The 27028-nt window shown below is 39.2% G+C and overlaps 3 pseudogenes across 2 annotated transcripts in view; 1 reads left to right on the forward strand and 2 right to left on the reverse strand.

Annotated features, from left to right (window-relative positions):
* On the reverse strand, positions 1-26928 carry LOC147004911 (protein DBF4 homolog A-like; annotated as a pseudogene). Its single transcript, XR_015046886.1, has 9 exons — positions 26758-26928; positions 17927-18106; positions 13399-13449; positions 11871-11940; positions 9137-9173; positions 6951-7079; positions 6423-6534; positions 2691-2811; positions 1-1160 (listed from the first exon to the last, which is right to left on the reverse strand). The product of XR_015046886.1 is annotated as a protein DBF4 homolog A-like (transcript).
* LOC147004907 (protein DBF4 homolog A-like) overlaps positions 1-27028 on the reverse strand; it is a 386595-nt pseudogene that overhangs the window by 205457 nt on the left and 154110 nt on the right. The window lies entirely within an intron of this gene.
* Positions 19031-27028, forward strand: part of LOC147004912 (sperm motility kinase X-like) — a 16465-nt pseudogene continuing 8467 nt past the window's right edge.

The following is a 27028-nucleotide window of genomic DNA, read 5'->3' on the forward strand; positions in this document are numbered from 1 at the left end:
GAATATAAAATAAGTCACAAGTTTTTATTGTATAATTCGTAACAGCTACTCAATCCTGTAAAAAATTACAAATACCACCTTAATTAATATTTACAGATGGCTCCATAAACAAAGTTTGCAAAAACAAAACAACTCCCCCCCCTCACAACTAATTATATATGTATTTATAAAAACTTCAGGAATAGAGCTGTCACTTCTGAAAAGCACATTAAATACTAAAATCCAACGAATGCAGAAGTTGAAGGAGAAGAAAAAAACGTTGACAACAGGCTACTTGAATTTTCTTCCTCCCAAATATCTAAAACATCACATATTCCACTGTTTTCAGTGTAGCTGGTAAAACCCAAAAATTCTGATTTCTCCTCACTTGTCTGAAAAAGATCCAAAAGAGACTGTACTGGTGACCCACAAGTTCTGTCTTCATGTGCAGGAAGATACTCAGTTCTCTTTTTATCCAATTCAGCACCCAGTTCAGCCTTTGCTGTCTTTTGGCCTAATAGCATTCTCACTATCCGCTGGATCTTACTGCAAGGCAAATTCTCCATGTTCCCAGTGTCACACTCATGAGGCTCCTGGGGACTACAGGGTGGAGTTCTCGCCTTCATTGTTAGCTGCTCTTTTGATGTATTTAATGCCACCAGGTCAGAAGCATGACCTATCACAACATGAAAGCCCTTTTCTTGCAGATCTTTTGCTGAAAGATGTGTAATGTCTACAGTTAATGTGGTTGGGGTAGATTACTTTCTGTACTGAGATGAGAAACTTGTCCACAGAACTGCGACACGCCTGGAGCGGCGTCTACTCTCTGTTCTCCATCATTTCTACCTACAGTCACTTGGTGTTCCAGTGTGCTGTCATGCAGAGGTAGCTGTGAACACTCCTGCTCTGGGTCAGGCTCACTGGCATTGAACACGCTCACTGGTTTCCGGTCACATCCTTTCAATCCAGCTGAAGAATAGGTTGTAGGCTCTGAAGCAAACCCAGGCTTTTCTTCAGGTTTCTGGGTTTCTTCATACTGAGAGTTCTGCTTGAGCAGTTGCCCACTGCTTTCTCCCACGTCCTTCTGGAAATTGGGCTCCAAGAGTGGCTTCTCCTTCGGTGCAGTGTTTTTCAGGACATTTGCAGAAACAGAAGAAAGGGACCCAACACTGTATCTTATTCTTTATAAAGAAAAAAAAAACGCAAGAATTTAGAAATGAATAAAACTATGTATGAGTTATTTACGAAACTGACTTAGGATAACCCTAACACAGAAATCGTAATATTTACTTTAGATGTTTTTAAAGTAAAACACAGCAATCACCTAAACTGAACTAGGGTACCACCTCCCCATTCATTCGGCTCCCTCCTTGAGATAAACAATACCCTTTGAACTAATTATGAAAAAAACAAAACAGCATGAATTGTATAAACCAAAGAAAGATGACAGTATCTGTATCTGACCCTGATTTTGTTGTTATCTTTAAAAAATACTAGTGCTTTAATGTTTGTTTGGTTTCAGAAAGTACTTGTTTGAAACTAAAAGCAGAAACATATTTTCCATTTAAACTATTTCATATCAAAGTGAACTAGATCTTTGCACATGTAAACGGGACAAAGTAACCCTTTAATTTCAAACATATATTGACCTAAACGTCTTCCTCACATAGAGTCTTAGAATCTCTTGAACAATCCTAATTATGCAAACACATGACACGTTATCAGGTCCCCAATTACACTTTGCATTATACATCACAAGAAACAGTGAGCCCTCTACAATCCACCTGTCTCTCCAACCAGAGTAGTTCCCTTTACTTATATATAGTGTTTAAGCAATGCCAAAGATTCCCTCTTTGTGCCTCATTGGTGAGGCCTTAGGTATGATCCCGAAAAAGCAAAGTAAAACCAAAATAGGGACTAGAGTTCCTTCTAACAAATTTCGAGTTCAAAAATGTCACAGTAGTCCAACTGGAGACTGACAAGAAGTAAAAAAGCTGTACTGATAAAATGATTAGGGAATAACTAGATAAAAAATTGTTCAGGTCCTTCCTGAAACTTTCAAAACATTTTAAGTCCTCACAGGAGTCGCACATGGCCACATTAGTAGTCAGCCATAATGTCCACCAAGAGTCCTACAGAGATCCAGGGTCTAAACACAGAGCACCCCCTACTTGCTTTTCAGAGTTGTGCTTCACTATCACACCTCTAATCGTTATGCCCTAAGACTAGGACAAAAACAGATGACCAATTATCAACCCTACTGTATACCCATATAAAAGCATTCCTAATCAACATTTTTAGACTGAGTACATTGAAAACCACATGGTTCGACACCAGAGGTTAACAATGCTGCCTGCTACAATGCTGCCTGCTACTATATCTTTACTTTCTTAAGTAATGTTCCACTGAAAAATAGCCATGCTCAGTGTTCAGTAACACAGCTGACTGGAAGTCACTGAGCTCTTCCAATTTACAAAACCTAAAACATCGACTCTATAACTGACCTTAACAGAAAAAATTGTGAGCTCCCTTTCAAAACCATGTTAGAGGGAGACTAAGTACCTTTAGTGGCAGGAAAAAGAAGGGAAGAAGGTATTCGTTCTAAAAAATATTTACATCATTAGAAAAAAATCTGTACTCTTTCTAAGAGCAGACAAACATATTAAATCTGAGTGCCATAAAATAGCTTAACAGTATCTTTGGCAAATTACCTTTTCTTTTTAGGTGTGTCTCTTCCATCACAAAATCGAAAACTAACTGAGATACAATATCATCAACAACTTGATACTGGTTACTCTGTGCAAAGTTCCTGTGTTTCTCACTCAGAAGGTGCTAAAACAAAACCACAACAAAAGCATCTTAAAATTACATTCAATAATTATATGAATTAAACCAAAAAATCAAATACCAAACCCAAATAACATCTCTCTCTCTCGCTCACACACACACACACACACGTGTGTGTATATGAATGATATATATATATATATATATATATATATATATATATATATATATATATAAACTATTTTTTAGAAAGAGCCCTTGTATTTGAGAGACAGCAAGAGGCAATAATTAGGGAGGGTGGTGAAGAGGGAAATGATGTATTTATATTTCAATTTAAAAACTGTTTTTAAAGGATCTCAAAACAGATAAAGTTAAGAACTACCTTTAATATATTCAGTAATATATTAATACTTTATAAAACATACTTCACCTACTATTGTATATAATTCCCAAAGTAGGGCTTACAGAACTAAATGAAATCCTTTACCTTAATATACAAAAATTTAAGACATACAAGAGTCTAGAAGAGTTTTAAAACAAATTAAAGGGCTAGAAAGCTGGCTCAGTTGTTATAGGCACGCAACGCTCTTCCAAGACTTGAAGGTGGTTCCTAGTACCCAAATCTGGTAGCACACAATCACTTGTAACTCCAGTTTCGGGTAATTTGATGGCTTCTTCTAGACTCCACTCGTATGTCATACACTCACACACACACTTCTGTAAAAAGTAAAAACTAAACTTTAAAAACCAAGACCTTTGATAAATGCTACATTTATACATTACAAAAAGACTCACAACTGAAGAAAACACCCAAGTACGAACAAACAAGTTACCTCATTACCTACTGATTGCAACAGAGGAAAGGGGAGTGTTTTTTCTTTTCTTTTGGTTTTTCCAGACAGGGTGTCTCTGTATACCTCTGACTGCCTTGAAACTCACTCTAAGGACCAGGCAGGCCTAGAACTCAGAAATCTGCCTTCCTCTGCCTGCCAAGAGCTGGGATTAAAGGCATGCTCCCCAACAGCCCAGCAGGGAATGTTTTTCAATCTCAGAGTGATTAAAAGGAAAGTAAACTGGGCATGGTAGGGCATCTTTAATCCTAGTACTGAGGAAGCAGTGGTAGGTAGGTTTCTCTGAATTTGGTCTAAATAGTAAGACCCTGTGCCAAATGAAAAAAACCAAATTTATAGTATAGAATTTACAGGAAACAACCTTCCTTCTGAAAGGGTGAGATCTCCAGGCTAATTGTCTTGTCAATAAATTCAGGATATCCTATATAGAGCCTAGAGCTGGGTATGGTGGCACGCGCACACTCACTCACACACACACACACAAAACCTTTAATCCCAGCACTGGGGATGTAGAGGCAGGGGCAGGTATATCTGTTTGAGGCCAGCCTGATCTACAGAGTGAGTTCCACCGAAGCCAGAGCTGCAGAGGGAAACCCTCAGAAAAACAAACAAAACATCTCAAATAAGTTTCACATTTTTAAAGATCAGATTGAATTCATTTATATTCTGGGAAGAAAAAAAATTATGAAGTGAAACATATACTTTCTCTCTAAATTCACTTAGTTGTTTTTATTACTTAGTATTATTGATCTGTATGTCTCAGAGGTCTGTGCCTTCTCTGATAGCAAGTCAAGCACTCTCATTTACCTTTACTTTTGGGTCTCACATGTGCCAAGCCTAGGCCTTAGCACTGAGCTACACCCCTAATGTCATTCTCATCATTCGCTACCACTGTACGGCACATTCCACTTATTTTGAACATTCTCCATGCTACAATACAACTAGACAAGGATAGCTTTATATATCCTGTTTATAACTCAGGCCTGTCACCTTTTGGCTTTTCTTGTTCTCTTTTCTGTATGCTATACTTTAGCTACAGTACTGTATGTCTGCTTTACCTACACTACTTAAAAATATTTGTGTACGTGTGTGTAGACTGAAGACAACCTTGTCTACCATTCCTTCTATAGGTGCTGGGCACCTGGATGTTCAGTCCAGTAAAGCAGGCCAGCAGACCAGCAGGCCAGGAATGAGCCTGTCTGCCCCAGCATACCATCATGTCCACACTTCTTGACGTGGGTTCTGGAGATCAATCTTAGCTCCTTTGCAAGCAGGTCACTAACTGAGCCATCTCCTAAGCCCTCAAAAATATTTCCTATCTCAGTCTCTTTGCATGGATAGAAATGAATTATTGTGAAACCCAAGGTAATAAAACAATAGTTGGTTTTTTAAGATAAGATCTCATTATGTAGTCCAAATTGCTCTCAAACCCAAGACCCTCCCAGAGTGTTGGAGTGACCTACCGAACTCTGCTTTAGTTTAAATTAAAAAACAAACAAAAACTTTCAAAGTCACGATCTTAAATTTCTTCTCAAATCAACTTTCACAAATTTACTTTCTTTGTGACAATCAGTGGACAACTTTCCTCTCATTCTTATATTTCTGAACACATTAGGAGCTCAAAGATAAAGAAAAGCAAACATTCTATACTACTCTGACCTCACAATGGCACGTAAATTTCAGAACCAATCAATAACTTTAATTTCAAAACAATTAGAAGGAAAAGGAAAAAAATTTGAAATACTTCAGCTTCTGATTCAATGCAATTTAAAACTAACTGTACGTCCTTCTTTATTACATCAGTAAAACAAATCAAAACCCCTGGTAAATATTAATCCATCTCAAATGATAAATATTTGAGCTTATGCACTCTGATATTCATCCTGCCTGAGCTTGCGGAGGTTGAAAGTAGAGAGGCTGTAAGTTGTGCACCACTAAGTCTGTCTACCTACTATTTAAAAGCTAAGAAATTAAAAAAGTAACTGCTATGGTTAATAAGCACTTGCTATGCACCAAACTCTAAGGATACAGACAAGACTACCAGTGATTTTAATAAGCTTTCAAACTCCAACAGGCCTTCCCCATCTTTAAAAACTTCTTTTATTTGATATGCTCTTGCAAGACTTTTCTTTTTTAATTGCTCAGACCAAAATATAGGAACTTCTCATTTATCTACCATCTCTTAATCCAAAAATCATATGAATCCCTCCAGTCTCATTTTTAGAGTATTCCAACAACCTGACCATGCCCCAAGAACTCCTATTCCTGCTTAGTCTAGGCCATCATCCTCTACTCTGGGTCTATCTACCCTTGCCGATTTCGGTTGGTATCAAGATGCCTGGTTACCTAACTTTTCTGTAGTTCTACTTAAACATCAGTCAAGTATTTCTTTGCCAAGTCTAAACACATGATAGCAAACCTCCATTCCTGTTTTGTTTCTCCTTGCACTGATCTAATACTGTCTACATATATTTTGTTATATTTTTATATTGTAGTTATATACTAAGCACTCAAATATTTATTAAATGAATAAAAATTATTTTCTCAATGTCGATTTCCCTCCTTGGATTCTTACAATTTCAAGTGTTTCAGATTCAAGATGCAGGAGTGCTGATGTACATGCCTAGAAAGTGCAGAGCTGTGTTCTATCCCCACCATAAAACAAACCAGAGATGTTTCTACTCTAGAATATATTTGTGACTATCATGTTGCAAACTATACTCGGCATAGTAAAATGGGACTTAAAAATAAAAACAGTATTTAGATGTTTAGAAACACCAATCCCAAATGGAAAATCACATTTACAGTTTCGAGATCTTCGTATTTCTGGAAGTAACATTCACAATATCCTTTTTTTCTCTTTTCCTTCAACTGGAGTTGAACTGGGGTTCCACATTTATCGCCATCCGTATTAATTCTAGTGATAGAAGTACATGGTAACAAAATTAACTGCTAATGAATAATTTTAAAACGTATTGCCTTAAACTAACATATGCACAATCTGTCACTTTTGAACAGCAAATACTTTTAACTGAATTTCAAGAAATGTAAAACAAAATGTAATAAATATTCTGAAGAACAGTTCAAATGGTCAAGAGAAACGGGTTTTAGTATCTGAACCCCACTCACACCTAAAATGTCCAAATAATGTACTTTTATTCACACTAAATCTAGCATAGAAGCATTAAAATATTTACAGGGAAAACAAGCACACATACTACCATCATGGCACAAAATACACTACCCCAAATGCTTATGAAGGAAAAAAAAAACAATCATAGTGAAAGTCTAAATTAAATAGCATTCTTTCTAAGAATCAAGTTTCCCACCAACCTGAGCTTGGGCTGAGCTTGTTTCTGGACGCTGGATGACTTCTCTATATCAAACGGACTGCAGGGCTTCTGAAGAAAGTAGCTTATACACGGCATACTGGGGAGCTGAAGGTAAAATGGCCTGTAGCACCTAAATGAATAAAGACAAATACATGTGAGCTTCTCTAGGATGAAAGAAATGTTTCAAAGCCTTATATCTAAGTTCTGTAAATCACCTCAAATCTGAAATAAACAAGAAAGACTTGGTAGGGGTAACCTTCCTTTCAAAGAACCAATTTGTAGGCCTATTCTTTTAACACCTAAAAAATTGAAACTAATATTTCATACAATATTCTGATCACTTCCCACTTTCTCACCTCCTCCCAGATCCTCCCGAAAACACCTACCATCGAAACTAATTAAAACCGTAGAGTTTAGTCACATTAATCATTAAGTTTTGGAATTACTATCCCAGCTTCTAGAGCAGTGGGTCTCAACCTTCCTCATGCTGGAACCCTTTAATACAGTTCAGCTGTGGTGATCTCCAGCCAAAAAATTACTTTTGTTGAGACTTCATAACTGTAATTTTTCAACTGTTATGGATCGTATTGTAACTAGTGTTTTCTAGTGGTCTTAGGAACCTCTGTGAAAGAGTTGTTCAGTCCCCTAGAAGTTGTCCCCCTCAGGTTGAGCACTGCTCTAGATACCATTTGAAACTGGACAGTGCAGTCACATTAAACATTAACTTGTGAAAGCACTACCCCATCTCATGGTGCTTACCTTGCAAAAGTAAAAACCCTAGGACCCTCTATTTCCCTACAGGTCTTTGCAACCAGCAGTGACCGAATCTGAATATTCTGAATGCTTTATGTACATTGAATAATGCAGTATTTTCCTTCATACTTCATTTTGGATGAAGTCCTGAAAGCTCCACCATGTTGAAGCATGTCTGAATTCCATTCTTTTCAAAACATTTCCAAGTACTATCAATAATTTCTCCCACAATTACAGGGGTGAATTTTTAGTAATTGTTCAAACTCATGATATTGAATGCAGCCAGAGTGATTATTTAAAATACTAAAAAAATGAGATAATTTTATGATAAGTCTAAAGCAGATACTCTGAATTCAAATCTACAATAGAATGAAACTAAATTCAGTCCCTGAGCACAAGGGAATTACTGCTCTCTGCACATCACAGTCAGGAAAATAAGTCTCATGAGGTTTTCTCTATAGTTCTAACACAGTTTCCAACACACTGGATTCTGACACTAACGGTTCACATCTTCAACCTTTAAAAAAGGCTTCTTGAGTCTCCCTGCTTATGAAGAGAAAATACCATTAGACAGGTGCAAATCAGTAAAGACTATGGTGGGTAAACCATCTAGAAATCCTTTAAAACTCAAGAGAGTTGAAAGGTGTAGGCCTCAGGTAAAATATCTTCCACTATCATTCCCCTGTATCTGTCACGCCAAGGATGTGTTTTGGATTTTGTAAGACAGAATCCCTCTACTAAGGCCCAGGCTCCTTGGCCTCTGCAGCGTCCGGATTGTATACCGGATTGCATTCATACCAACCATCCAAGATTCTTGAGCTGAATGGCACAGATATGTTCACACTGTAAAGCTATCCCAAAGCATTCCTCATGTTCATCCCGCCCAGTAAATGGACTTGAAGAATTGTTTCTTCTGGGACTATAATGAGTTTTAAAAAATGTTTTTGAAAATATTAATTTCGGGGATGGAGCTAGAGCTCAGAAATGGAGATCACAGAATGATATTATAGAAGATCAAGGTCAGTTCCTAGCACCTATGTCAGGTCTAACAACTGATGTAACTTCAGCTCCAAGGGACTCAACGTCCTCTTCTAGCTTGTTGGAGCATCTGCACTAATGTACACCTAACCCCTCCCACACACAGAAGAAGACATCTTTACAAAATTATTAACATGGGGAAGGGTAGCTTAAGTGTCATCAGACTGTAGCTGAGGTCCATGTTCTAAAAATTACTAAGAAATCCTTGAATAAATCACGGAAATAACTAGTTACTTTACCTCAGCAAATCTTTCTAAGTATATAAATATCTGGGCATCTTGGAGTTAAAACCTAGAACACCATGTACCTGTGGCCAAGAGCCCAAGCTGTACACTTCAGACTTAATCTTTTTCTGCTCTCTAAAAGAAAACTAAACAATGTATCAGGAATACTTACTTCTTGTCTTTTGTATTCCAGGACCAGCTTTTTTCCCCTTTAAAAAGGAAAACAAATACAGTGAAAATACTGGGTTTAAAAATACAGAAAAAAACTGCACAGTCATCTTCAAGAGAAAAAAATGTACAAGAAAAATAGTTTATCAGAGTGGCTACTGTACAGGGTGAAAATCTTGCTTCTTAAAATCAATTCAATCAAAAAACTGAATGGCGCTCAAGAATGAAAGATACTGATCATCTCTACAGAATTCAGTCCTAACTTTACATTCTTTGTTGGAGAGTAGTGGCAGTGGCACTGATCATTGAGCCTTCAACACTGGTTAGCAAGGACAAGGTACAGTTAACAGTGAAGACCTATGTGAACTGCATTCCTTCGGGGGAATCAAGTCACCGATCATAACGAAACTCTGGATGGCACTCAGTAAGAACTAGATAGGTATAGGAAAGTTTTAAAGAGGAAGCAGACCTTAGTGTCGAGCATGTCACACTTAGGACCTTTGGTATGAAGCTGTCAGGGTGAATGGCTCAAACATTAACCTCACCTCATCTGTTTTACTAGGGAAATAACAAAAGAGGCTCCAGTGGTTTTCCTTTCCTTCCAGTTGTCCTGTGTGTGCAGTCTGGGCAGTAGTGTAGGTTGTATGTGACATCCCCACTTATGTACTAGGGTAGCTCGGAAAGAGATCCCTGAGCAGAGGATTTAAGGAGCAAGCTGGAGATGGGCATCCCTAATTCCCTGTATAAATCTACATGTGGGCCAACTGTATGTGCTACTATTGTAGTAGATAGGACATTGGCAATTTCTTGTGTGAACTCAACACTGCTCATGCTATGAATAAATCCAAAGCGAAGTGCAACTGAGACTTATATCACTGTCTAAATCTCAGACAAATGCACATAGTATGTGTACAAGACAACCCCAATACTATATGCAAGTCTTAAAAAACTGCAGGTATCTATGAAATTAAGACAGAATTTACAGTCTGAATAAAAACTGGACGGCTAGATCTGTTAACAAAACAGTAATGCCAGGTACAGTGGTGCATTCCTTTAATCTCAGCACTTAGGAGGCAGAAGCAAGTAGATCTCTAAGAGTTTGAGGCTAGCCTGGTCTACATAGTGAGTTCCAGGACACCTAGAGCTACCTTGGCGAGACCCTGTCTCAAAAACTAAAACAGATCCCAAGTTTAAATCCCAGCAACCACATGGTGACTAACAACCATCTGTAATGAGATCTGATACCCTCTTCTGGTGTGTCTGAAGACAGCTTCAGTGTACTTATAAATAAATAAATAAATAAATAAATAAATAAATAAATAAATCTTATAAAAACAAAGACAAAAACAGAAAAACAGTAACAGCAAAAACAAAATCAGTATTGTCTAACTATTCTAATAGATAAGGAATCTACACAACATTGGCAATTTCTTGTGTGTAGCCAAAATTACCTGGTACACAAAAGACTGTAGAACTGAAAAGGAGTATGGCACTCATAAAACAAAATTTACTGGGTGGAGTCAATACCAGAATGCAAATAAAAAGTGAGGAGCTAGTTTTTCAAAGATAATGAGCGATGACCACTTCCAACTGGAAGAGGGGAAAACAAAACAGGAAAACCTAAATGAACACAACCTCAGATACAAAGCCCTGGTGTTACTAAAGCTGTGGAAAGTATAAGCTGCTTATTTTACTACATAAAATCACCAAATTTCCAAACTACTTTGTCTCCATCTCTTTTTATGTACCAGAGTACAGACCTTTCTTTTCTTTGTATCTAAGTCGTTTAAGGATTGTATGTAGTAAAAGCAAACCACCGAAAAATGGTCTGAGGACTAAGAGAAAACAGGGAGAAGCAGAGATGAATAATAGAGCTCAAGGAAGGAATGGACAACAGCAGGAAAACCATCCAACACAGCTGGCTTTAAAAGGTATCAAAAGGATCTGCAAACTGCTTCTCAGTTTCATACCTTGTCAGTTAAAAGTGAGTTAGAAATATAGGAGTAGAGATCTGCAAAACAGTGAGAAGATGGAGTGTACGGACTGAATAGTAGTTAGGCAGGGGTGTAAGAGACAAAGAGTGACTCAAAGATGAAGCCAGAAGAGACTGTACACTCGGCGACAAGAGAATAATAGGACAACCACAGCAAACATCTCTGCATTTTCTTATGTTTTTCTATAGAATAAACAGTATCTCTTAAAATACAGCAGCAACAAAAAAGGATGAAAAAAACCTATGCCATTACCCCAGAAACAATTTTTAATTTATGAATATAAGCTTCAAGTCAAATGACACACAATTCAGAAATCCATAAAAGAGTCTCAAAGTATGTTTTTTACTTATTGCGGAATTACTTATATTAAAAACAAAAACACTAGAAAAACAAAACAAAACAAAAAAAAACAAAACAAAAAAACCCAAACACACAAACAAACAAAAAACCAAAAAACAAAGTACCACTTTTAAGAAGAGTTTTAAAAAAGAGCCACATACCGCACTGGATTTCTTGAGTGCACTCAGTGCTTTCTTCTTCTGTTCAATGTAGTATCGAATGTCTTTATTGAAATGAGAACTGAAGGTTAGCAATTTTACCTTTGGAGTTAAACTGCGATGTTAAGTGGCAGTAACTGTATGTTAAAGTTTACCATGGGAGATACCCCCTACTACCAAAATTCTTATTATGTAACTAAAGGACAGACAGGCACGTACTACAAATGCTATCAAAAGGTCATCTTACCATCAATATGAAGAATCTTTACTCCCCATGATAAGGCATTTGATAATATACTATTAGCAGGAATAAAATCCTGTGAAACAAAAACAAAACCAAGTTTGTCTAAGAATTACTTTTAAAACTTTTTAAACCTTAAACCTTATTTAAATCTTAATGCCATTGAAGAGATTATGCATAAATGTCCCTAATGAATTACAATAGAAATGAGGACCTTGTTTTGTATTTTGGCATTCTTAAATTGTTTCCAATTAATATATTCCTATGTTTTGTTTGAGACAAAGTCTCACTTAGTAGCCCTGGCTGGCCTGGAAGCCAGAAATCCACCTGCCTCTCAAGTGCTGGGAATAAAGGTATGCCCACTCTGCCTGACCTAAGAATTAATGTATATCCTAACAATTAAATGTATATCTTAAGGTAACCTTCGAGTTTTCAGTAATGTTTAGGATGTCCACAAGATGGGGATGTTCCTCCGGGAAAAAGTAGCTTCTATTTCTGATAGAATGAGACAAGCTATAACTTGAGCTTTTTTCCACTAGAAATGAAAGAGTTATCTCCAGAATATCTTCAACTTTCAGTTACAAATTTCGTATGTGGTGTGTCCATGCCTGTGAGATGCAGAGGCCTCCGGTCAATGCCAAATGTCTTTCTTTAATCATACTCCACTTTCAATTTTTTTAGAGATGGTAGGTCACTTGCTGAACCAGGAAGTCACTGATTCAGCTAGGCTGACTGGCCAATTAGCTTCAGGGACCCAAGTGTCCCACCCTATCCCTCTCCAAAAATGTCAATGCTAAGATCAGAGGCACCTCTTGCTATGCCTGGGCCTTTTACTTTTTATGTGGCTTTTAGACATCCAAATTTAAGTTCTACTGCTTTCATGACAGGCATTTTGCCAACTTTACTACCGACCCCAAGTTGAGTATTTCTTATTACATTCACTTATTCTACTTGTATGCTTGTCTGTGTGTATGTGTGTCGGTACACACATACCACAGTGCACGCTTGGAGATCAGAAGACAGTTTTCAAGAGTCAGTTCTTTTCTTTCATCATTTAGGTCCTTGGTATCAAACTAAGGTCAGTAGTTTTGGCAGCAAGCAGCTTTACCCACTGAGTCATCTAGCCAGCCCACAGTTAAATTTTGAATAAAATACAGCTGTACCTATATTATATATGGTAGTATATATCTATAATGCCAGCACTCGGAAGTCAAGCTATATAGCAAATTGAGTCCAGCCAGAATTACATGAGAATCTGTCTCAGAAAACAAGACAATAAAGAAGCAAAATATGCACTGCATGTTTTTCTTTCTTCCCTGTACCCGCATCACAGGGTTTCTAGCTCTGGCTGGCTTTGAACTCCTTATGTAACTGAGGATGTCCTTGAACTTCTGGTCCCTACCACCTCAGAGCTGTTATGACAGGTGCATGCTGCTATGCCTGGCTTATGAAGAGTTAAGGACCTCATGTGCTAGACACCAGCCCACTGTCCCAATTGATGCCCACACTCTGTGAATTTCAAATTCCTACTTACATGATCCTTGACAGCTTTTTCAGCTAACAATTTTCCTCGGCTCAAACATACCTGTAAGACAACAACAACAAAAATACCAAACAATTATAGTACTTCATCAGAGAAAAGGTTAGAAAAGAGAACCCCTTAAAAGTAGAAAATTTTGTTCATATAGTCTCAATGGCTATGAACACAGAAAATTTATGGTCAAAAGTGGCTTCATTATTCTCCTGGAAGACAGACTAAAATTTTTTCCCTCTTTTTTTCCAGTGCAGAAAACATCTACAAACATACCAAACACACAGGCACACGCACAGGCACACGAAGAAAGAAACTGAATGAGATGCTAGAGGATCAATTCTATGTAAATGAAAATAGCTAGCACCCACTGACATTTTAAAGTCAAGCTATATAGCAAACTTAAGGCCAGCCTGAATTACATGAGAATCTGTCTCAGAAAACAAGAAAAAATCTACACTTTTCAGGTTAATTTGAGATTTTATTCTTTTTCCTTTTGGGTGGTGTATTTTGGCAAGCATTCTACAACTGAGCTACATCCCCAATCCTTCGAAAGCCTTAACGTTACATCTGCTCTCACTGAGTTGCCCCAGCTGCCCTTCAACTTATGATACTCTTGCCTCACACTGCTTTTTTTTAATGAACTTGAAATTTTTTTATTAGATATTTCCTTCATTTACATTTCAAATGCTATCCCAAAAGTCCTCTATACCCTCCACCTGGCCCTGCTCCCCAATCCACCCAATCCTGCTTCCTGGCCCTGTCGTTCCCCTGTACTGGGGCATATGATCTTTGCAAGACCAAGGGCCTCTCCTCCCACCGATGGCCGACTAGGCCATCCTCTGCTACATATGCAGCTAGAGACACAGCTCTGGGGGTACTGGTTAGTTCATATTGTTGATCTTCTGTGATGGTTTGTATATCCTTGGACCAGGGAGTGGCACCATCTGAAGGTGTGGCCTTGTTGGAATAGGTGTGGCCTGGTTGGAATGGGTGTGTACTATGGGTGTGGGTATAAGACCCTACCCTAATTGCCTGGAAGTCAGTCTTCCACTAGCAGCCTTTGGATGAAGACATAGAACTCTCAGCTCCTCCTGCGCTGTGCCTGCCTGGATGCTGCCATGCTCCCACCTTGATGATAATGGACTGAACCTTTGAACCTGTAAGCCAGCCCCAATTAAATGTTGTTTTTTTTTTATATAAGACTTGCCTTGGTCATGGTGTCTGTTCACAGCAGTAAAACCCTAACTAAGACAGAAGTTGGTACCGGGAGTGGGGTATTGCTGTGATAGGCCTGACCATGCTTTTATTTGAAAGAATGTGGATTTTGGGACTTTGGATTTGGAAAGCAGTGGAATGCTTTAAATGGGGCTTAATGGGTCATCCTAGTAGGAATATGGAAGACTTTGTTGCTGGGAGTAATTTGAACTGTGTTGACCTGGCCCAAGAGATTTCAAAGGAGAAGAATTTCAGAATGTGGCATAAAGACTGGTTTTGTGGTATTTTGGTGAAGAATGTGGCTACTTTTTGCCCTTGTCTGAAAAGTTTGCCTGAGGCTAAGGTGAAGAGACTTGGATTAATTGCATTGACAAAAGAAGTTTCAAAAAAGCCCAGCAGAGACTTTGTTCTCTGGTTAAGTCTTATGAAGAGAAGTTTGAACAAGCATTGCAAGCTTAGAAAGGAAAAATATAAAATATATGGTTTGAGTATTAAAGGAGTACCAGGAAGTGAAATGGAGCAAAATCTTGTGTTCTAGGAGATAAAGATTAAGGGAGTGGGACCTTGGGGAAAGATCCTACCCAGCTAAATTAGATCCAGGTATGGTGGTACACACCTTTAATCCCATGAGACAAGCATGCTGATCTCTGCATTCAAGCTCAATCTATAGAGCAAGAACCAGAATAACCAAGCTTAGGCAGTGAAGGATTTACTATTGTACAAGGGGATCATGTTCTAGTTCCTGTAAGCAGCAGAACTTGGCAGCTTCAGCCATGTGGCTCTGGCTCTAGATTTAAGAATGGGAGGAACTACTGGGAAAATTGATGCTGGTTAGCTGGAGCTAAGGAATTAGCGGTGATTAAGAAGAGACCAGCATCATTGAGGTGAAATCTTCTGGAAATTGTTTTCTGGGAGCACAAAGAAGCTGTGTTCCAGAGATACCCAAGGTTGTACCTCATGCTGCAGCTGGACTTGGTAATGTGTAAGAGTCACTCAGGTGGTACTGCTTGTGAAGGAATGAAGGGATCATGGAGAGAAGCTGAGGCTTAGCACTGTGAGAGGCCAGGGAAGGCCATTGGAGAAGATGAAGCCTCAGCTGTAATTGATGGCCCAGGACTGAAGGGGTCATGCAAAGGATTTGAGGCTTGGCACCCTGAAGAGAGCCTATGAGAGGCTATTGCTGAAGCCTAGTTGGAGTGGAACACCCCAGTGTATTGGAGATGTCAGTACCATGGGATGATCACCAAGAACAGCAGCTGTAGTGGAGTGGATCAACCTGAGCATAGAGTGCTACAGAGGACAGAGATGGAGAAGTGATGCCAGCCCTGAGGAGGAGTCCAAAAGATCAAGTGGAATCCTAGACACTGAAACAAGAAGCTGTAACATTGAAATTGCCTTGGAGACTCAAAGATGTTAAAGATGCCAGAGCCATGGGATACATGCTGAGGAAAGCTGCTCACAAGGAGTGGAATCAGCCCAGGAGAAAGCAGTTTGTTGCAGTCAACATAGATGAAAAATGAGTGGAGATCTGAAGACTGCTTTGACATCAGCCATGGAGATGCAGAGTTTGGAGTTTGCCCAGCTGGTTTCCTGCCTTGTTTTGGGGATTACAGTTAATTAAGTTGATGAATCTCAGAAGAGTCCTTGAACTTTGGACTTTTAACATTGTTGCGACTGCTATAGACTATGAGGACTTTGAAAGTTGGACTACATGCATTTTGCATTATGCTATGTTTAAGTATGGCCCCCATAGACTCATGTTTTTTAACAAGTCTATGGGGACCAGGGAGTGGAATGTGATGGTTTATATATCCTTGGACCAGGGAGTGGCACCATCTGAAGGTGTGGCCTTGTTGGAATAGGTGTGGCCTGGTTGGAATGGGTGTGTACTATGGGTGTGGGTATAAGACCCTACCCTAATTGCCTGGAAGTCAGTCTTCCACTAGCAGCCTTTGGATGAAGACATAGAACTCTCAGCTCCTCCTGCGCCGTGCCTGCCTTGCTCCCACCTTGATGATAATGGACTGAACCTCTGAACCTGTAAGCCAGCCCCAATTAAATGTTGTTTTTTTTAATATAAGACTTGCCTTGGTCATGGTGTTTGTTCACAGCAGTAAAACCCTAACTAAGACATCCTCCTATAGGGTTGCAGACCCCTTCAGCTCCTTGGGTACTTTCTCTAGCTCCTTCATTAGGTTGCCTCACATTCCTAAGGAGTTGGGCTAACAGGCCTGGCTCAGCTTTGTATTAAAAAAAGATTTAAGAAAAACATTAATACACAATTTTTATAAATTATTTCCCTTTTAAAGTAAGACAGCATGAAAAGCAGTTGAAAGGCCATGAACACATCAAGAGCTTGTTGGTAGTGTATTACATTTTTACCAAACAGCACTACTGCACAACCTGACCCACTCTCCTCCCTTTCTCACAGGACTGCCTTTGCAACTCCTGCTTTCTGCTCTGTCTGCATTCAAACTGCTTTTCATGTGGCTATGCTTCAAATGCCCATTTAATTATATCGTAGTATAACAATTTAGATACAGTAAGCATTTTATCTCTAACTCTCTTTTCTAAGTATTTACATCAGTTTGCCCTTCATTTTGTCTTCCAACTTGATAGAAATGTACTGTCAGAAAAATTTTAAACACGGATCATAACTTATTTTTATGGGAGGGGACAAACAGCATATCACTGTAGGCCTTGTAGACCACATCATCTTTGTCAAAAAACTAATATTCATACAATATTTACACAAACATTTTCTACTTGTCACAAAATATTATTTTGTTTTTCCCATCAACTTCTGGATATGTAAAAATATGCCTAACTTATATGTTGTGCACAGTCAGTATGCTGTAGATGGTCAGTTTATCTACTTTGAAAGATTTACAAGTTTTTCTTTTCTTCAAAAGAATGGCTGGCTATTAACTTTAGTTGTAAATTATTCTAGAAAACAAAAGCTACCTGTCTCAAGTGCAAGTGCATGCTTTAGGAATCAGGGTACAACTTGACTACTATATTATTAAGGAAAACTTAATCACCTTTTAAAAAGACAGAAACATTAGGTGAGAAAGCCACAGATCTTTGGCTTTATAACCACTCACTCTATGCACTGTAACCCTGCTATTGGAAGCCCAGTGTCAGGTGTCAGACAAACATCTGTAACTCCAGGACCTGGGAGACACTAAGGCAGAAAGAATAAGAATTCTGAGGGAGTTCAAACCAGTCTGAGAGGGATTTATTTGTCTTAAAACAAAGAGAAAACCATGAGATCCACTTTGCCCTAGGCTCAAAGCATATAGGACACACTTACTCTGTCTTGAGACTTAAAGGAACTTCCATCATGGCTGGGATGAGGAGAGGTGGTTTCTGCAGTATATGCAGATTCTGGACTTGGTACAGGAGAAACGCGACCCAATGTCTGTGCATACTTTGCTTCCTTTTTATTTGAAACAAAATAACTGATATCTTTGCTGAGAAATTCTTCAACTCGCTAGAAGAAAACAAAGAATTTATAATAAAATTTTCCAAAGCTCTTTAAAGTTACTGTGAACAAATTCCAATTTCATATAATCTAATGTCTTGTGAGTTTTTTTTTTTTTTTTTTTTTTTTTGGTTTTTCAAGACTGGGTTTCTCTGTAGCCCTGGCTGTCCTAGAACTCACTTTGTAGACGAGGCTGGTCTCGAACTCGAAATCCGCCTGCCTCAGTCTCCCAAGTGCTGGGATTAAAGGTGTGCGCTGCCACGCCCAGCTATAATCTAATGTTTTACAAATTGATGCTTTTCACGCTGCATTTTTGAGCCCATAGTTCTGAGGAAATATAATGGGAGTTTCATTAATAATATCATGTGCTATGTACTATTCTTAAGTATTTTATCCTAATTAATGCAGTCCACGCACTCTCCTGCACTTATCTACATACACTGGAGATGACAGTGGAAGTGACTTGCTGGAGTCCCAGCAGCAAGGCCTCCTACAGAGATGAACTCTTCTTTGCCTGTACTATGTAACACTACACGTGGACAGTAAGCATCTGAAATGCAGCTAGTATAAGCCGGCCATTGTATTTCAAATTTTATTTACATGTACCGGGCACATCAGTTTCGATCATTAACGTTATAACATTTCCTAATAGCAGAAGAAAGGAACCTTTTTTCTCACAAGCATAAAATTTCCAGAACATGCACTCCACCACACACAGCAGCATGGTGTTATTAAAGATCACCATCACCCAGGGGAAGGGGTATTGAACTAGTTAGTTCTATTAAAACACATACATATAAATACAATTGACACAATACTAAGAAGCAAGCAGAAGTGACTAATAATCATAAGACTTTTTCCCAGTTCTAATTTCTAATGATTCACAGTATGAAAGGCAGTAAGTAACTTGGGGCAGCCGGATGCTTGATGGTGATGCCGATGGTCCTCGTTACCAAACCTAATTATCTGAGCTCGAGCACCTGGACTCACACAGCAGAAGGAAAAACCAACTCCTGCAAGTTCTCTGACCTCCATGTGAGAGTGCACATCACATGCACTGCAGGCACATTCATACACACTACATGAAACTACATAAAACTAAAGAACTAAAACCAAAATGAACCAAGTTTGTGATAAGTTAATTTAAGCTACCATTGACTCAGAATTAGCTGTTGGCAAGAACAACCTTAGTGAAATGCAAGTTGTTTTTCCCTTTCCTTTCTAGGCAACATTCCTTTTTATTGACCAGCTAATAAATTATCACTATTTGTTTATTGAAAAAATATATGGGTCTTGTATAAAAGTAGAAAAGAATGTAAATGCTAATTTATAAAATACTGCCTTTTAAACTTTATTAAGTTTCCAGCAATTTACCGACACACACACATACACACACGTTCATCTAAATTGTCCCAACTGTGTGGTAAGTAAGGTGAAAATGGGCTGGAGGGATGACTCAACAGGTACTGGCTGCTCTTCCAGAGGACCAGGATTCAGTCCATATGAACCCACACGGAGGTTCCCAACTGTCTGTAACTTCATTTCCAGGTGATCTGATGCCCTATTCTGACCATTTCAGGCACAGTATGTATGTGCTAAACACATGTGTAAATATATGTAGATAAAATGACTCATATACTTAAAAAATAATTTAAAAAAAAAAGGTGAAAATATACGCTTCAGGGCAGGGGTTCTCAACATGTGGGTCACAACCCATTAGGGAGTCACATACCAGCTATCCTGTTTATCAGTATTTACATTATGACTCATAACAGTAGCAAAATAGTCATGAAGTAGCAACAAAAAAACTTTCTGCTAAAAGGAGGAATTGTATTAAAGGGTCACAGCGGCTGAGATGCATGCTCCATGGTCTTTGCAGACAAGACTTTCAAAGTGAAACGAGGTCATAAAGTAGGATCAAGCCCCAGAGTCTATGCAAACGAAAAAGATCTAAGGCAGGGTGATCAGCCACTGTATTAACTACACTTCTCATGGGCAGGCACCAAATACCTCACAAAAATAACCTGAAGAAAGGTTTATTCTGGTTCAGATTTGAGGGAATCTCATCAATCCACCGTGGAAGAGAGGGTGTGATAGCAGGAGCATGAAGAGGCTGAGCCAGTGTATCTGCAGTCAGGAAGCAGAGAGATAACTGTGAGTGCTAGGCTAGAACATCCAATGGGGAGAAGCACCTCCTTGTTGGAATTTGCTTAAGCCCTGACCAAAGGCAACTTGAGGAAGGGGTTTATTTCAGCTATCATTGCAGGTAACAGTCTGTCTGTCATCTAGGGCAGTGGTTCTCAACCTTCCTAGTGCTGTAATCCTGTAATACAATTCCTCATGTTGTGATGACCCTAACAATAAAATTATTTTTGTTACTGCTTCATAACTGGAGTTTTGCTACTCTTATGAATCGTAAGTATCTGTTTTCTCTGATAGTCTTAGGTAACCCCTGTGAAAGGGTCAACTGACTCCCTCCCAAATGTAGTGAAAATATTGGTTTCTTTAAAAACCCAATTATGTTATATAAACATGTTTAATCCCAGGGGTGGGTTGTAGGCTGCTTCAGCTTGGCCACAGCAGTTAACTATGATTTGTCTCTTGCTCTAGCAGGACGTGATTTTTGCCAGTAACATATAGTTTAATTCTGGGGACTCTGGAGAGGGTCCCCAGAGCAGGGGAGAACCCTGAGCAGGCCTATGTGGTTGCTGTCCCCTTTGTTGCTGCTGGTTCACTGTGTTTGCAATTGATGGTTTGCTGGACTGCTGGATATTCTAACAATGAAGACTGGGTTGGTCTCTAGGAACGTGCAGACCCTAAATCTGAAGGAAGTATCCCACAGGTCAATGTCCCCTTTCCACTCTAAGCTCCTTCCTCTCCTACCTTGTGTTGGGGGGTTGGAATGGACTAAGGTGGTAGATATAAGAACATAGTAAAATAATAAACCAACAGCCCAAAGGGGTTGAGCCCCACAGGTTGAAAATGGCCATTCTAGGGGCATCCCTGGCAGGAGCTTGAAGGAAGGAACTGAAGAACATGGACGAATCCTGCTCACCAGCCTGTTCCCCATGTCTTGGTCAGCTTGCAGGTGTTCAGTTATCTCTTTGACACCCCACTTTCAACTCTTTCAGATACATAAATTGCTGGAACCCCTTTCTTGAAACTGCCCATACTGTTTGCACAGATGTTGCCTTTTACATTCCCAGAAATGGTGGATAAGTCAAACTGTGAAGGCTAATATGTTTATTTTCTGGTTCTTTGACAGTAACTGATAGGCATGCCTACGAGTTTAACCTTGCATATACCTGACAATCACAAAGCTGTGGGGCTGAATATCTATTTAGGCCCTTCACCCATTATTCATTTTTATGTGTTTGCTTACATGTATACATACATCTATTTATCTGTTATGTGTGCCCAATGCCTGCTGAGGCCAGAAGGTGTCAGAACTCCTAGAACTATAGATGATTTAGAGCCACCAGTTGGGTGCTGAAAACTGAACTCAAATCCTCTGTATGAATAAGAGGTTTTAACTGCTGAGCCTCTACAGCCCCCTTTACCCATTGGATTACCTTTCTGTTGAAATGTTCACATATTCTGTATAGAATACACTTACTAGATACTGAATATACCATTTTTCTTTGGAAACAAGACTAAATTGGCCTTGACCTAAGGATAACCTTTTGAGTTTCTTGCCTTTACCCCTGAATGCTGGAATACTGGTCTGTGACACTGTTTTCTGCAGTGGTTGCGACTGAACCCAGAGCTTCATGTAGGCCTAGTAAACACTATTAATTGGAGGAACATAAACGACTTGGAAATATTCTCTACCATTTAGTGATTTCTCGTTACTGTCCTGGGAGATAGAGAAGTTGTTAATTTTAACTAAGCTGAACTTATGAATACTTTTAATTTGCTGTCAATGGTATTTTCTAAGTATCGGAAGCCTCTTACATGTGTATCTTGGCTCCATATGTGATGTAAGGTAAATTTACAAACTCATTCTTTGGCATGTAGATATCCAGCTTTCCTGAAACTGGCTGGCAGAATGATCTTATCAATAAAAAACAAAAATAAGTAGGCAACTGGCTACATATAAAATAGTTTATTTCTGAGTTCTCACTCACTGGACTGAATGTTATACAACTCTAATACCATAAATTTCTCCCAGTATTAATTTCATTGAAACGGAATTAAAACTTCTTAGTGTAAAAACGTAAAAAAGAGAGCGGGAATGGCTTAGCAGATAAAGTACTTGCTACTTTGTGCAGAAGACCCTGTGCTCAATTCACAGCACATGCACGGCGGTTCACAACTCTCTAACTCCAGTTCCAGAGGGTCTGATGCCATCCTTCTGTCCTCCTTGGGCACCTGCACTGCCTTTATACAGCAAACACACAAACATAACTTAAAATACACAAACAACAACCCCCCCCTTGGTAGTTTTGGGCACAATAAACACACAAAGAAACCCTAACTTACTATCTCTCAAAATAACACCGCCACAAAACCACAAGGAAAGCAAACCGGAAACCACTTCTCTTGTGTGTGGCTCAGACTTATTATTTCAGAACCGGGGAAATAGAGGCAGGAAGATTATAAACTTCCAGGCCAGCCAGTTACACTGCTTACATCAAAAACCCTGCTGCCTTCCAAAGCCCAACACTACTCTGTTATCCTGTATCATGAAGAAAATGCCCTTTATAATCTGGTTCTAACATAAGCGATTCTTGCCACATCCACATCTCAGTTTCACTTGCAGGGAGTTTGTAGCATTAAGTACACAAGCACACCTATACAGGCATATATTTTAAGTATGTTCTTTCTATAATGTGCATATAGTTTACTAAGTACATTCCTAACATTCCTTCAAGACTCAGCTCAAACATTAACTGTACTGATTCACAATGGTGGGTAAGCATGTCCATCTGTATCCTAACAGCAATTTCTACATATTCCCAGGGCGGCTCTATAATTATTTAGTTATTATGCCCACACAATGTCCTCTACAATCCTTCAGGTAGAACTAATCTCCCCTTTCCTTTGATTTTTGTATTAAATTACAATCAGTTGTACCCATGGGTTGTGTAAGTTTCTTGGGGAACTGAAACATTCCATTCTATAGGAAGCTCCTTAAGCAGAAAGGTAAACTACTAAAAAGAACTTTAAGGAAGTCCCTGAAAGTGACCAGATTCCCTAGGCCCCTCCCAGACAGAGTAGAGACAAAAGCTGAGAATCTCTTTCAGACAAAAGGAAGCTGAGCTGTAAAGACTCTTATAGGAGAAAAGCTGCAAAGATTCTGAGACCAGACCAGCTGCCTGGAAGAAGCAGAAACCAGCTGAGTTGCCTGCAGTGTGTTCAGTGTGCTCCAGGTTTCCCAGCTTTTGTGAGCTGTCATTCATGCTGAGGAGGGCCTTGGAGATGCTGTTGTCTGACTCATTTCTGCTCCTGGAAGGAACCTCAGTAAAATTCACTGCTCCACCAAGTTAGACTTTGGTGGTATCCATACTTTGCTCGGTCGTAAGATTCCTATCTGGGGTGAACAGATATCTCAACAGTGTTGTGTTTCCCTAGGAAGAGGTTTTTCACACAATACCATGCCATTTCTATCTAGATTAGAGCTCCAGGAAAGACAGACATAGGATTCATTTTTGAGTCTAACAAAAGCACAATAGTATGCCCTGAAAACCATACTCAGAGAACTGATTGGAAATTGCTGCCTCTACATTTTAATGGGCAAACACAAAAATTATACTTGTTTGTGCTCAGGATCATAAAGTAACAAGGTATTACACCCTGTTGGAACACAGTCCAAGAATGGAGTCAAGTGAGAATTCTGAGTGCTTCTGAGAAAACTCCAAGAAACAAGATGAATCTTGTGACCTCAGTTTTTCCAAAGCACAGAATTGTTCTTGGAATGTATTTTTGAATGTGCCCCTCCCAAGTGAAGTGGATACGACTGAGTGTACTTCAATTGTTGTTATTCACGTGTCTCTATGGAAAAGCATGATGTCCGTACCTCAGGCTTGTCCTTGTGTCACTTTACTCATGTGATTCTTTTGAGACAGGGTTTCTCTGTGTAGCCCTGGCTGTCCTGGAACTCACTCTGTAGACCAGGCTGACCTCGAACTCAGAAATCTGCCTGCCTTTGCCTCCTGAGTGCTGGGATTAAAGGCGTGCACAACCACTGCCCGGCTCTCTTTATCCTTCTTAAGTGGCTTTCATTTGGCTATTTTTCTAACACTATAAAGAAAGGTTCACTATTATGTGAAAACTGACTGCTATACAGTTAATACTTGAATTATCACAAATGTCCTCTGCAAATTTTTAGCACAGTTTCATTAAGACTCACAGAAAACAAATATGTGTGATCAATTAAGCAATGACACCATTGGGGCGATCCAAAGCAAAAGAAAATAAAAGGATAGACAGGTTAAATAAAACTAAACATTGGAGGAAGAGAGAACCATTGAAATAAATGACAATTTGATAAAACTGGGTACCTTTAAATATGGACAGAAACCAGGACCTAAGGACTAAATTGACATCAGTGAATTAAACAGCAAAGACCAGAAGTAGGTACTTTCTTTTCCAACAAGAAAGGTGGTGGGCTGTGGAAGTCAGTGCTCTCTTTTGCCATGGGTTTGGCAGCACATGCCCTCCCTTACCTGCAGGCTACCTCACTAGCCCAGCACTTGGTTGTTCCTAAGGGGAGGGTGCAGATGCAAGAACACAACTTATGCAGCAGAGGTTTTTCTGTATTGGAGGCAATCAGAGGGATCACAACAGCTGGAGAGCTCACCTCAGGAAAACACCACTTTCATGGTCAGGCTAACTCCCCTGCCGCAGCGCTACAAAACTCATGCTTTCAGGATAGCCGCTGAGGTACTTGAAACCTTTAAAGGGTAAAATCTGACATGTATAAAGTCAAAATGGTCTCTAACAACCATTTGTGGTAGAAGTAATTGAAAATTTGTTTCTTGAAAGTATCTTAGGAGGTGTTGTGAGGATGGGGGAAGAAAGAAAGGGAAGTGATTCCTGTGCCAGCACCAACATGACACTGCTCATTTAGTCAAAGCTCCATTTGTGGGTTTCCGAGCTGGACTTAGAGATACAACATCGTGTGAAGCATCTGCTGTGAGAAGCACAAATCTAAACATGAGTTCTTTATACCCAAAGTTAACAGAATGGCCAACGTAGTTGAGAAAGCTATCAACTACTGCATAGCCACCGATATTAAAATAATGGTGGTGTATCATGTTACAAGCTTAGCAGGTAGCACTTCATTGCGAAAAAGAGGGGTCTTTACTCATATCTATGATGTCCTGAGAACATGAACATCCTGTTGACAGGAATACAGCTGATGGTAGTAGGTCTATCAGCCATGACCTTTAGAAGTGCAGCCATACTGTCATTATGATAAATGCTACCATAAATACAAAACAGTAAGTCAACAAAATGGACAGGAGGAAAATAGGCTGCTTAGGGGGGCAGCGGACCTAGCTATGCAGAAGAGAGTGGGCAAGGGCAGGAGGGTAACAGGAGTAACGGACTGCAACACAGTTCATATGTGAATGTAACTGACCAAGAGTGAGTGAAATCCATGTGCCTTTCATAGTCAAAGTGAGATTCCATCAACTGCCTCCCAAAGAATGAAGGCAAACGTCAAGGGCAGGCAGGAAAATATCACATTAATGAGGAACTCTAAGAAACTCGTGAAGTATTCTTGTGAACTTTCAGTCTGGGAACAAAATGTTCAAAACTGCTAACTTTCAGTCCAGCAGAAACCTCTGAAAACAGTAAAAATCATAATAACCACATTTGTTAGATTTTAGGTCACATTAACATTACACCTAAGAAATCTTTATAGAGTTTTGCCAAAGTTTTCTAATCATAAAGAAATGGATGCGACAGGGAAGGCACTTTAACTACTACTCTGCAGGGCGTGGTGTCGCGTGACTTTAATCCCAGCACTCGGGAGGCAGGGGCAGGTGGAGTTCTGAGTTCCAGGCCAGCCTGGTCTACAGAGTGAGTTCCAGGACAGCCAGGGCTACACAGAGAAACCCTGTCTCGAAAATTGTTCCCTCCATGACAGGTGCCTGCTGACTGAGTACTTCTCTCCTGGCATGTAAGTATACATATACACACATGTGTACACTACTAAATTATATGCCACATATATAATAATTATACATATACACATACGTGTGTATATATATACATACACACACATGTATGTGTATATGTATAAAACTAAAGAATTATTTTAACACATAAGAGCTCCCCTCAGCCATCAGTCAAATGGCTCCTGGTATTTTGAAAGAAAAGGCAGGTTTCCTAGGACATAGGAGCCTCGTTTATACCAAACCACCAATCACAGAAACTTGACATTTTATCAGGCTACAAAAGGCTTTAAAAAAAAGTTTTCTTTATCTTCTGATGTTGGGACTTGAACACAGAAAGTCTTGCACATGTCAGCAGGTGCTAGACCACTGGGTTACACTCCCAGTTCCCAAGTGATTCACTAATAACCAATAGCTCATCAAAGCGCTACTGCTAAATCGCTGTAATTTCCAAAATGAAACGCCCTGGTAATTTATATTACAGAACGCCAATTATTACTTTTCTCAACTTCCGGTGGGTGTGCGGTTCTCACTTACCCCTCCGAGTTCCTTTATATCTTTTTGTGGTTTCTCACATATGGTGATAGAAGGCAAGTCAAGGTAAAATATTTTTGCCCAAAGGGGCTTATATTTGGATTTTTCCAGTCTATTATCAGCCTTCAGGGATTTCAAGGATGGTCGATTCTTTTCATTTCTGTCTTGGATGCCACCTGTGATTACAAAAGAATCAGGCAACATTTTATGCAGACAAATTTTTTAATTTATTTTACAAAAAATGTTCAACATCTTTATTGCAGAAAGGAAACAT

Source organism: Mus caroli, unplaced genomic scaffold (assembly GCF_978045245.1).
Source record: "Mus caroli unplaced genomic scaffold, Mus_caroli_1 scaffold_4, whole genome shotgun sequence".
Lineage (NCBI taxonomy): Eukaryota > Metazoa > Chordata > Mammalia > Rodentia > Muridae > Mus > Mus caroli.